At 36.6% G+C, this 11,338-nt stretch overlaps 1 pseudogene; it reads right to left on the minus strand.

Annotated features, from left to right (window-relative positions):
* Positions 1-3,915: 3,915 nt before the first annotated feature.
* Positions 3,916-4,087, minus strand: LOC141419988 (U2 spliceosomal RNA; annotated as a pseudogene).
* Positions 4,088-11,338: the final 7,251 nt, after the last annotated feature.

Below are 11,338 nucleotides of genomic sequence, written 5' to 3' on the forward strand. Positions count from 1 at the left end.
AGATTTTAATTTTTTTAACTGAAATATGCACACAGTGCAAAATTCAATAGCTTTAAATGTGCAGTGATATTTTTAAGAATATTCATGAAGCTGTGCAACGTACTGTGTTCTTACTTCCATAAAAGTATACCTTAGAATGAGTAATGCATAAACCACAGAATTTCTTTTCCTACCACAGATTGAACTCAGGGCTTTGGATAGGCTCAGTAAGTGCTGTACTGCTGGAGCCACGCCTGGAGCCCGAACCCAAAAGCATTAAAAAAAATCACACATCTGAAGACCAGAAGTCTTAACATCAAGGTGTCAGTGGATCGTTCTCCATTCCCATAAGTGGTGTTTTTTGGGGATTTGTGTTGTTGTTGTTGTTGTTGATACTGTGGTGTGAACGCAGGTTCCACCCTCTTGCCCTTCAGTCATATCCCCGGCCCTTTTCTTTTTTTTAAGGTTAGCTTTCAGGTAGAAGAGCAAGACAGATTCCTTAGATATTTTTTTAATTACTAGAATAAATTAATTATACAGAGGGGTTTAGCTACTAATTCTTTATAAGCTTCTCTAGAATTTCTACCTATTAGTACTTCCAACATACAAGTTTGGAGAGGCATAATCAGATCATAGCTTGACTACCACTATCCAATCGATCATGACATTTAATCATCTCCAAAGCCATTAGCGGTCTTTATCCCATTCCCTTCCCTGTAATTTCCTGGCTTCAACTAATCTATTTTCTGTCTGTGTAAGTGTGCTGCTACGGATATGTAAATGGAATTATGCAATATGGTGGTTTGTCATGGGTGGCCTCTCGCAGTCTCAGAGGTTCATACATATTGTAACATGTATCACTACTTTTTTTTGTGTGTGGATCTGGAGTTTGAACTCAGGGCCTACAGCTTAAGGAGCCATGCCACCAGCCCTTTTTTGTGAAGGGTTTTTTGAGATAGGTTCTCGTGGAAGTATTTGCCTGGACTGGCTTTGAATTGTGATCCTCCTAATCGCTGCCGCCTGTGTAGCTAGGATTGCAGGTGGGAGCCACCAGTGCTGGCATCACTACATTTTTTTTTTTTTGGTCTGAGAAATGTATTTATTTGGTGTGTATTCTATATATTCTAATTTTCTTATTCACTAAAACCATGGTGCAAAGTGTTTTAATGGCTGTTTCCCCACTGAAGCTATCCTAATGATGCACCTCAAGCTCTTCATTTTATTAAGATCTTGATTGCTGATTTTGATTTGATTACTTCTTTTATATGCCTGGTCAGATTTTATTTGTCTCTTCTTAAGTTGGTATTGGTACTTCCACGTTCCAGAAATATTTTTTCACCTGCTTAATCTAATTTGTTGATTGTACAAGTGTCTGTATCGTCTGTAGTCAGTACTGTCATAATTGTCTTAATTTCTGAAAAGTCAGTTCCAACACCCAGTTTTCACTGCTGGTTTAGTTTGTTTTTTTCTTGTTTTTTTTTCTCAGTCTAGTTTTGGAGAAATAGTATTAAAAACACGATTTTCTCTGGCTCCAGAAATCCTCTCCACCAAAGACAGCAGAGAAATAAATCGTTTTTATTATTAAAAAAAAAAAGTGTACCAGAATGTGATGAACACCACAGGCAGTCAACTAAAGAGTTGGTAATGATAAAAAGAATCTTACCATTTTTATGTAACCCAGCAGTTACGTAAAACTGAATACATGCTGTGAAGATAGACACTGGTCTTCAAGTGAGAGAATCTGACAGCACTGTTTATTATGCATCTCAACTTTACTGTAAAATGAGGAGGCTGCATATGTTCCTCCTCCATGTGTTGGTATTATCGGTGTATGCCATCAGGCCTGGCTAAGAGGGAGGGTGACAGCTCTCAGTGTCTAATTTAAAAATTAGATAGCTTTCCAATATATAAACTAATGTCATACCTTAAGGTCTTAGAAAACAAGAACAACTCACCACACAGTTAAAAGACAAAAAGAAATAATAATGATGAAGAAAGAATTAATGAAATGGAGACTGAAAGAAAAATACAAGGGAGAAATGAAACAAAGAGTGGGTTCTTGAAAAAAAGATAAACAAGATTGACAAACGCTTTGTCAGTATACCCCCCAAAAAGAGAGACAAGATCCAAATTAATAAAAGTGGAGAATATGTCTAATTTAATACTATTCTATATCTCAAATTCATACCCCACTTCTCTAGTACCATAGTTGTCTGGTTACTTTTGTATACCTGTGTCCAAAATATCTGAGAAAACACCTTAAAGGAGTAAGGATTTATGTTGCTCACAGTTTCAGAGGGTTCCATGCCTGGTTGTCTGGCATGCACTTGAGCAGAACATCATTGTGGTGGGAGCATTCAGCTCGAGAGGGCCTTCACCTCATGATAGGTGGAAAGCAGAGAGCAAGAAGGACCTTGAGGCAGCGTTCCTGCTTACCATATTCTTCCATTAAGAATTAACCATAGATTTCAACATTCTATCTTATGCTCATATAATATTAAAATTTTGGTTTGTAAGTGTTTTAAAGATTATAAACCATGAGTTGAAAATGTCAGAGGGAAATGCTTACTGTTTGCCCTATGCAGAGGCCCAGTGTTTCAGGCACACAAACATACTTTTGTTGACAGAGTATTTGGAGGGTTCAGTGGTGATTGTTAGCAACCACTGAAGGCCAGATCGAAAGGCATGCCTTTCTTCAGAAGGTACAGGGTTTAAGCAGCTAGGCTCATTGAATTCCCCCCGTTTCCCCTACAGTCCAGCTCTCTTACAGAAAAACAGTCATAGTTTTTGAGCATCTATATTTGGGAAACCATTTGTGTTAGCATTAAAGCAATAGTATTGGCATGAACATACTTTATATTTGGAGGAACCCATGTCGGAAGTGGGCGTACTAACAGGAATGTTTATAGCTATGACTGGCTACATTAAAAAATATCAAAGAGCTCTCAAATAATTAACCTAGTGATGCATCTTAAACAAGAACAAGGCAGTCCCAAAAGCAGATGGAAAGGAATAATAAAGAATGTGCAGAATATAACAAAGTAGATACTAAAAGATCAATACAAAATATCAATGAAACAAAACATTGGTTCTTTGAAAACATAAACAAGATTGACAAGCCTTTAGCCAAACTAACCAAATTAATAGAATTAGCAAAAACCAAGGAAACCCAGAGAATTCCTATGGAATACCTTGAAAAGCAATACACTGAAAAGTCTAGAAGTGGATTCATCTTTAGATGCATATGATCTACCAGAATTTGTCAAAGCAGCTATAATCACCTAAGGAGATTGTAATAAAAGAGTCTCCTAACAAAGAAAAGCCTAGTACCAGAAGGATTCCATGCTGAATTCTGTGAGAGCTCGACAGAAGAAATAACACCAATGCTCCTGAAGTTATTGCATAAACTAGAAAGGGAAGGAATCTATCAGCGTCTTTCTTTGAAGCCAGTATTAATCTCATGCCAAAACTGGGTATAGATGTGAGAGAAAAACAAAATTATAGACCAATTTTCCTGATGAACATAGAAGAATTGTCAATTAATACCTGCAAATTGAATTCAAAAGTACATTAAAGTAAACATACATCAATACGAAGTTAAATCATTCCAGGAATGCATAGTTCAACAAATACAAATCAATAAACTGCCGATAGAGGAAAAAACAAAAAAAATCACAGGCTCATCTCAAAAGATGAAGAAAAGCTGGCAAAATCGAACATCACTTTGTGAAAAAAAGCCTTGCAGAAACTAGGACTAGAAGGAGTATACCTCAATATATATAATAAAGGGTATGTATGATAAACCCATAGCCAACATTGTTCTAAGTTGGGAAAAACTGAAACCATTTCCTGTAACGTAAGGACCACGTCTAGACTCTCCATGTCTAGACTGTCTTATTGAATATAGTGCTACACTTCCTGTTTTTTTTTTTTTTTTTTTGGTGCACCATCCCTGGAGGTACTATGCAACACCAGGTTGGTGCATGGAGTGGATGGAGCAAGCTCCTATTCCATCTCCCTGTTCCAAAAATCCATTTTAATATAACGCCTTCTGTGTTAAACTGAACAGATACTATACGTGATCTTAGCCCGAAGGCCGAGAAGCGATAGTGCTACAGTTCTTAACCAGAGTATTCAGGTAAGGGAGGAAAAAAATACAAGGAAGAAGTCAATCTCCATTTGCAGATGATATGATCCTATGCTTAAAGGAATCTAAACACTCTATCAAGAAACACTTTCAGCAAAGTATCAGGATACAAAATCAACATTTAAAGATGAATGTCTTCCCTACGGACTAATAATTTACAGGCCATGAATGAAACCAGGAAAACAACCTCTTTTATAATACCCTCAAAAAAATTAAGTATTAGCGATAAACCTAGTGAGATAAAAGACCTGTGCAATGAAAATTACAAAAAGTTGAAGAAGGAAATTGAGGAGGAACTAGAACAGGGAAAGAACTCCCATTACCATGGATTGATATAATTAATGCTGTATAATGGCTGCCCTACTGAAAGAAATCTACTGATGCATTGCAACCCGCATCAAAATTCCAATGTCATTTTTCACAGAAATACAAAAAATCGACCCTAAAATTCATATGGAAAGATTAAAGACCCTGAGTAGCAAAAACAGTCATGAATAAAAACAGCAATGTTTAAGTCAGCAGTAATAAGTGACTTAAAATTATATTATAGACAAAAAAATTAGTACAGGATTCAGAGGGAAATGAAGAAAAAAAAATTATAGAGCCTAGTATCAAGAATGGCATGCAGGATACTGACACAAAATCAGACACAAAGACTAATGGAATAAAATAGAAGACCCAGAAGTAAAACCACACAGTTAACAGCCATTTGGTTTTTGGAAAAGGAGCCCAAACTCTACCTTGGAGAACAAACAGCACCTTCAAGGAATGGAGTTGGGAAAACTGGATATCCATGTGTTGTCACTAAAAGTAGATCACTATCTCTATACAAAAATTTATTTTAATTGAATCAAAGGTCTTAATATAAGATCAGACATTTTGAAACGGCTAGTGGAAAACCTTTTCAGACATAAGCACACGTAATACTTTTCTGAACAGAAATCCGGTTACTGAGAAGATAGCAATAGGATTGCATTAAAAATTAAAAAGCTTCTGCACAACAAAGAAAATGGAGGAAAATCTTTTGGCAGTTATTCATTAGCTAACAGACAAATACCCAAAGTATATAAAGTGCCCCCAAAACTAAACATTAAAATAATCTAATCAATAAAACTGTTCAACTGAATTGAACACTGTTCAAAAGAGAAAGTAGAAATACCTAATAAATATATAAATAAATATTCAGTATCTTTAGCTCTGAAGGAAATGCAAATCAAAGCATCATTGAGATAAAACCAAGTTGTAATGGCTGTTATGAAGAAAAACAAATGCTGGGGAGAATGTGAAGGAGGGGACCCTTTTGCATTGTTTGTGAGCATGTAAATTTGTATCTGGAGGCTGCTGGAAAAACCAAAACTCTGAACTACCATGTCATCCTGCTACCCTACTGTTGGCCATATAGCCAAAGGAATATAAAAAGCCAAAGCATATAATAGAAATATCTGCACATGTGTCAGTCAGCCATTGAATGCAGAAAAACTGTGGCATGTGCATATACAATAATTATTTAGATATGAAGAATGAAGTCATGTCATTTTCAGAACAATGGATATAACTAGGTATCAGCATATTAAGTGGAAAAAGCGATGCTGAGAAAGAATGTGTGTTCTCTCTCGTGTGTGCAATCTAGTCCTTAACAAAGAATGACAGGGATGATGTAAAACAGGTTCTGAAGGATCATTCTTTGATGTACCAATAGTTTGAGCAGCCTGATAAGAGACATTTTCCTTGTACTCTGATGCAGCACTTACACAACAACAAAGCCCCTAACGCCTGATTGCAGAGGCTTTAGGGAAACAGCAGAATAAAGCAAAATTATGAGAGTGCAAATAGCAGTGCGATGTTTATACTCAGAAACTATGAAACACTGAAAGATATTAAACAAGGCCAGAATAAATTGGGCTTGGAAATACGCAATTTCTGAAATACCCAATTTCTGAAATACCCATTTAGGTAATGTTCTATCTATATGAATTTAACCCCCCCCCCAAAAAAACCTGACCCTTTCTTATCACATAAATCTTCCCTCATTACTTTTTATAAGGTACTCTTCCCTCCACCCCGTAACCCTGTAGGAAGTTTCAAAGATAATTTTAGATGGAAAATAAATAATTTCAAATTGGCTTTGGAAAGGCAGTGTATCAGCTTTTCAGGAGATTTGGGTATTTAAAATAGGATCATGGGAAGTGACAATATAAGTGTTCTGATTTTAGTGAAAGTAATTAGGGGTAGGATAAAGTTAAAGAATGTTTCTGGTGATGCCCAGAATCTTAGCTAATTGGGCAAATTACACAAAAGGTTAAGAGTAGCTTTTACAACTTCTTGTTAAAAGAGAATCAAACCTTAGGTTTGCATCAACAGACTATTTAATACTAACACACATAAAATAACAGAATGAGTCAGTTTTAGCAAGCTTTAAATGCTTTGTGTAGTTTCTCTTGTGAACATGATATAATCCAAGGCAAATAAACTCCCTTTTTGCAAACCTACATGTGTTTTCCTTTTATTGTGATGAGTGGGGTGGGGGTACCCTGTGGCATTTACACAGGTTATTTCAATGTATCAAGTATGCCATGCATGAATTCACCCCCTCAATCCTTCTCCTTCATCCCGTCTCCCCCATTCCTGGAGTTGTTTCAGCAGCTATTTTTGCATTTACTTACATGTGTACACATTTTATTGCCCTGTATTCACTTTCCTATCCTCTTTCCCCTGCACCTATCCCCCTCTCACTGGCGCCAACCCTCCTCCCTGGGCAGGACTTGTTCTGCCCTACTGTTCTCCCATTTTGTAGGAGAACGAAGAGAAAAGATGAAAAACATGACATTTAAGCTTGAGATAATGATAATCACACAGGGAGTTTCCTTGAGTTTTGTTTTGTGGTGTGTGTGTGTGTGTGTGTGTCTGTTTCTGTGTACTCCGTGTCTCATGCTTGTGAGGCAGGTGCTCTACCACACCAAAACCTCTTCTACAACTTTAAAAGTCCATTTCAATTTTGGTTTTCATTATACTTATTTTGCCATTCTTGGGAAACCAAACATTTTACCTTAGGCACACTTCTCTTTCTGTACTTCTTAATAAACTGCAAGATACCCTAAACATCTTTCATTCAAAGATACTTCTAGTGGAGTCTTCTTCTGGTATATTAGTTATACTTTATTAGAAAGTAATAAACTTCCATTTTAGAAGAGAAAAGCAAGTGGGTACTTAATTCAGTTTCTGTCACACTCCAGCATTTTATAGTGGACTAATAGAGCTCATAGTTTAAGATTTTTTCTCTTGGAGTTTTAGAGACAGAATCTCACTATGTACCCATTGCTGGCCTTTAACTCACAAGCCTGCCTCAGCTTCCACAGAGCTGGGATTAGAGGAGTGTGCCATCATGCCCAGGTTTACTTTTCATTTATAATTGTAGCAAATACATACAATGTGAAATTTGCCATGCTAATCATTTTTAAAATGTAGACCTCAGTAGCATTAGTGAATATCGTAAAGTAATACAAACATTACTGCCATTTTTTAAAAAGTTCATCACTTCAAGTAGAAGTCTTTATCCTGTAATCAATAACTTCCAACCCTCTCCTATTTCTAACACTTAGTAAACTGTAATTTACTTTCTGTATCTCTATTAGAGATAATTCATGTCAGTGAAATAATTTACATATGTATCTGACTCATTTTACTTAGTACGATTTAAAGATTCATCCATGTTTTACCAAGTGTCAGGACTTCACTGAAAATACTCAAGTATATTTGTGGAGAAATACAGAGTCCTGACTCTCAGTTTCTTTTGGTACATACCTAGCAGTGGAATTACTGGTCTCATGGAAATTCTATATTTTACATTTTGAGAACTGTCCAACTTAATTTCTCCAAGGTCCATTTTATATTCCTACCAGTAATATATGAGGCCACCACTCTCTCCATATCCCTACAAACACATTTCTCCTGCCTCTTCTTTTGGGCATCATAGTAGTGATAAGGAGGATTTCATTACTGATTTGTAGTTTTCCATATGCTAATAGTATTGAACATATTTGAATATGTTGTTTGTCCTTGGTCTGTTGTCTTTAAAAAAAATCAATTCATGTCTTTAGCACATTTCTTCTTTTTTTTTTTAATTGTGGGACTTCTTTACATATTTTGAACATTCATTAGATGGATGAGTTACAATTATTTACTGCCTTTGTGCATGTAAACTTTTCACATTCTTAATCTACTTTGTTGAAAGAAACAATATTTTAACTTTCGAATGTCTCTGTTTTTTTGTTGTTTCGTGTCCCTTTGATGCCCTGTGTAGGAACTCTGCCAAATCAGAGGTCTTCTGCATATACTTCACTTTCAGTACAAGAGTTTTCTTTATCTGTTTGAAGTTAATTTTCATAAATGGCTTGAGGCAGTGTTATAGACTCATTCTTTTCACATACAAAATTCAGCTTTACTTGTACCATTTGGTGATGAGACTTATTTCTGCATTCAGTGTATTTGTCTCTCATTAAAAATCTCAGCAGGCTACTATTGTTTCACTTTACTTTTGGAGTCTTCATTGGTTCACATGTCCGTCCTCAGGCCTAAAAACTGAAGTTTGTTACTATATCCTGCTCATAAGATTGAAATCAGGAAATGTGAGACTTCTAACCATGTTGCATTCTTTGGTTTGTGTTCACTTTTGTTCTTGGCCATTAAATTCTTTGTCATTCCATATGACTTTGAGGACCAGCTTTTATTTATTTAAAAAACTATCTTTGGCTTTTATATTGTTCACATTGGATCAGTACATTGTTTCTCACAGAATTGATTTTCTCACAGAAAATCTATTGATTTTCAAACAGAGGAGGTGAACCAATTCAGGTTATACCACGGGTTATAATACATATATACATAGACACATCACAGGAAGCTCCCTGTATAGGTATCTTAAACAAACAAGAATGTCATCTGTATTTTTACAAAACCAGGAGGGCAGACCAGGTCCTGCCTGGGGTATTGATTGGCACCATTGGGAGGAGGGAGGATGCGGGGAGAGGGTGTAGGTGGGTGAATATTGTGCCAATATTGTGTATTCATATATTTAAATGGAAAATGAGACCAGTTGCAACTATTTCAAAAATTGGGGGAGGTAGGAGAATGATAGAGAGGGTAAATTCAACTATGATACATTGTAAGAACTTTGTAAATGTCACAATGTACCCCAAACACAACAGTAATAAAAAAACAAATATGGTAAAATATAATCATGTTTTTCAACTTCAGCATTTTACTTATGTCTTGTTTCTTTCACTGGTGTTTAATTTATACATGGGTATTTCATACATTTAAAAATAATTTTAGCATATTTTGAAGTAGTGTATGCTAATACAAGGGTTTTTTTCCTTTTATTTGATCATTTTAACATTTGCTTACGTGTGTGTGTGTGTGTGTGTGTGTGTGTGTACATTGTACACACATGCAAGCAAACATTCCCTACGCAAACCCCTCATTTTTGGGCAGAACGTGTTCTGTACTGTTGTTTCTCTGATTTTGTTGAAGAGGAAAAAAATAGGAGATAATAAGAAAGACATGCCATTTTTGCTAGTTTGAGATAAAGATCAATATTCAGAGACATTTGTAGTGTTGTTTCCACACAGTTGTGCATTACAACCCACATCGGTTCATCTCCGCCAGACCTCTTCAGTACTTCCTGGTCCTCTTTCCATAGTGGCCTCTGTCAGTTTAAGGTTGCTTTATTTGCTCCTCTACAGTGAGCACATCAAACCACACTGAAGTTTTAGTTTTCCTTTCCCTATTTCTCCTGTGTGTGTTCTTCCCTTTGTGTGTGACCCATGTCCCCTAGTATTACTGCATGTATTTTGGCTCTATAATCAACATATGCAGGAGAACATGCAATTTTTGGGCTTCTGAGCCTGGGTAACCTCACTTAAGATGACGTTTTCCTGTTTGCTCCCTTTACTTGTGAATGACATACTTTCATTCTTCTTTGTGGCTGAGTAAAATTTCATTGTGTATAAATACCCCATTTTCTTGATTTAAATATTTTTATTTTAATTAAAAAAATTTTATTAGTTTCTTCACATGTGCATACATTGTTTTGGTCACTTCTACCCCTTGCCCCCCACCCCGTTTTTCTTCCCCCCCGCCCCCCTCCCTTCCAGGTAGAACCTGTTCTGCCCTGTTCTCCAATTTTGTTGAAGAAAAGACATAGGCAATAATAAGAGAGACAAAACGTTTTTGCTAGTAGAAGTAAGGATAGCTATACAGAGAAGTTCCTAGCATTGCTTCCATGCATAAGTGTGTTGTAACCCAAGGGGATTCATCTCTGCCTGACCTTTTCAATAGTTCCTGATCCCCTTCCCATATAGACCTTTGTCACTTTAAGGTTTTTGTATGAGCTCCTCTGGAGTGGGGACTTCAGACACTTTCATGTTGTGGGTTTGGGTATCCCCCTACCTCCCGTATGTGCTCTCCCCTTCGTGTGTGACCTAAGTCCAAAATCATTACAGTATTTGCCCTAGATCTAAAGTCCGCATATGAGAGAGATTCTTGGTCTTCTGAGCCTGGCTAATCTTGCTGAGAATGGTGTTCTTCAGTTCCATCCATTTACTTGTGGATGATAAGATTTCATTCTTCTTCATGGCTGAGTAAAATTCCATTGTGTATAAATACACATTTTCTTAATCCATTTGTCTGTAGTGGGGCATCTAGGCTGTTTCTGTAACTTGGTTATTGTGAATAGCACTGCAATAAACATGAGTGTGCAGGTGCCTCTGGAGTGACCTGAGTTGCATTTGTTTGGGTATATCCTGGGGAGTGGGATTACTGGATCATACGGCAGATCTATGTTTAGATTTTTAAGAAGCCTCCATATTTTTTTCCAAGGTGGCTTCACTACCTTGCATTCCCACCAGCAGTGTACGAGGGTTCCTTTTCCCCCACATTCTCGCCAACACCTGTTGCTTGTGGTGTTCTTGATGATAGCCATTCTAACAGGGGTGAGGTAGAATCTTACAGTGCTTTTGATTTGCATTTCCTTTATGACCAGGGAAGATGAACATTTTTTTCATGTGAGTGTTGGCCATTTGTATTTCTTCTTTAGAAAATGCTCTGTTTAGTATAGCTGCCCACTACTTTATTGGTTCATTAATTTTGGGGGAGTTCAGTTTTTTGAGCTGTCTGTATATTCATATTATCAGTCCTTTGTATGATGTATAGTTA

The sequence above is a fragment of the Castor canadensis genome, chromosome X (assembly GCF_047511655.1).
Source record: "Castor canadensis chromosome X, mCasCan1.hap1v2, whole genome shotgun sequence".
In the NCBI taxonomy this organism is placed as follows: domain Eukaryota; kingdom Metazoa; phylum Chordata; class Mammalia; order Rodentia; family Castoridae; genus Castor; species Castor canadensis.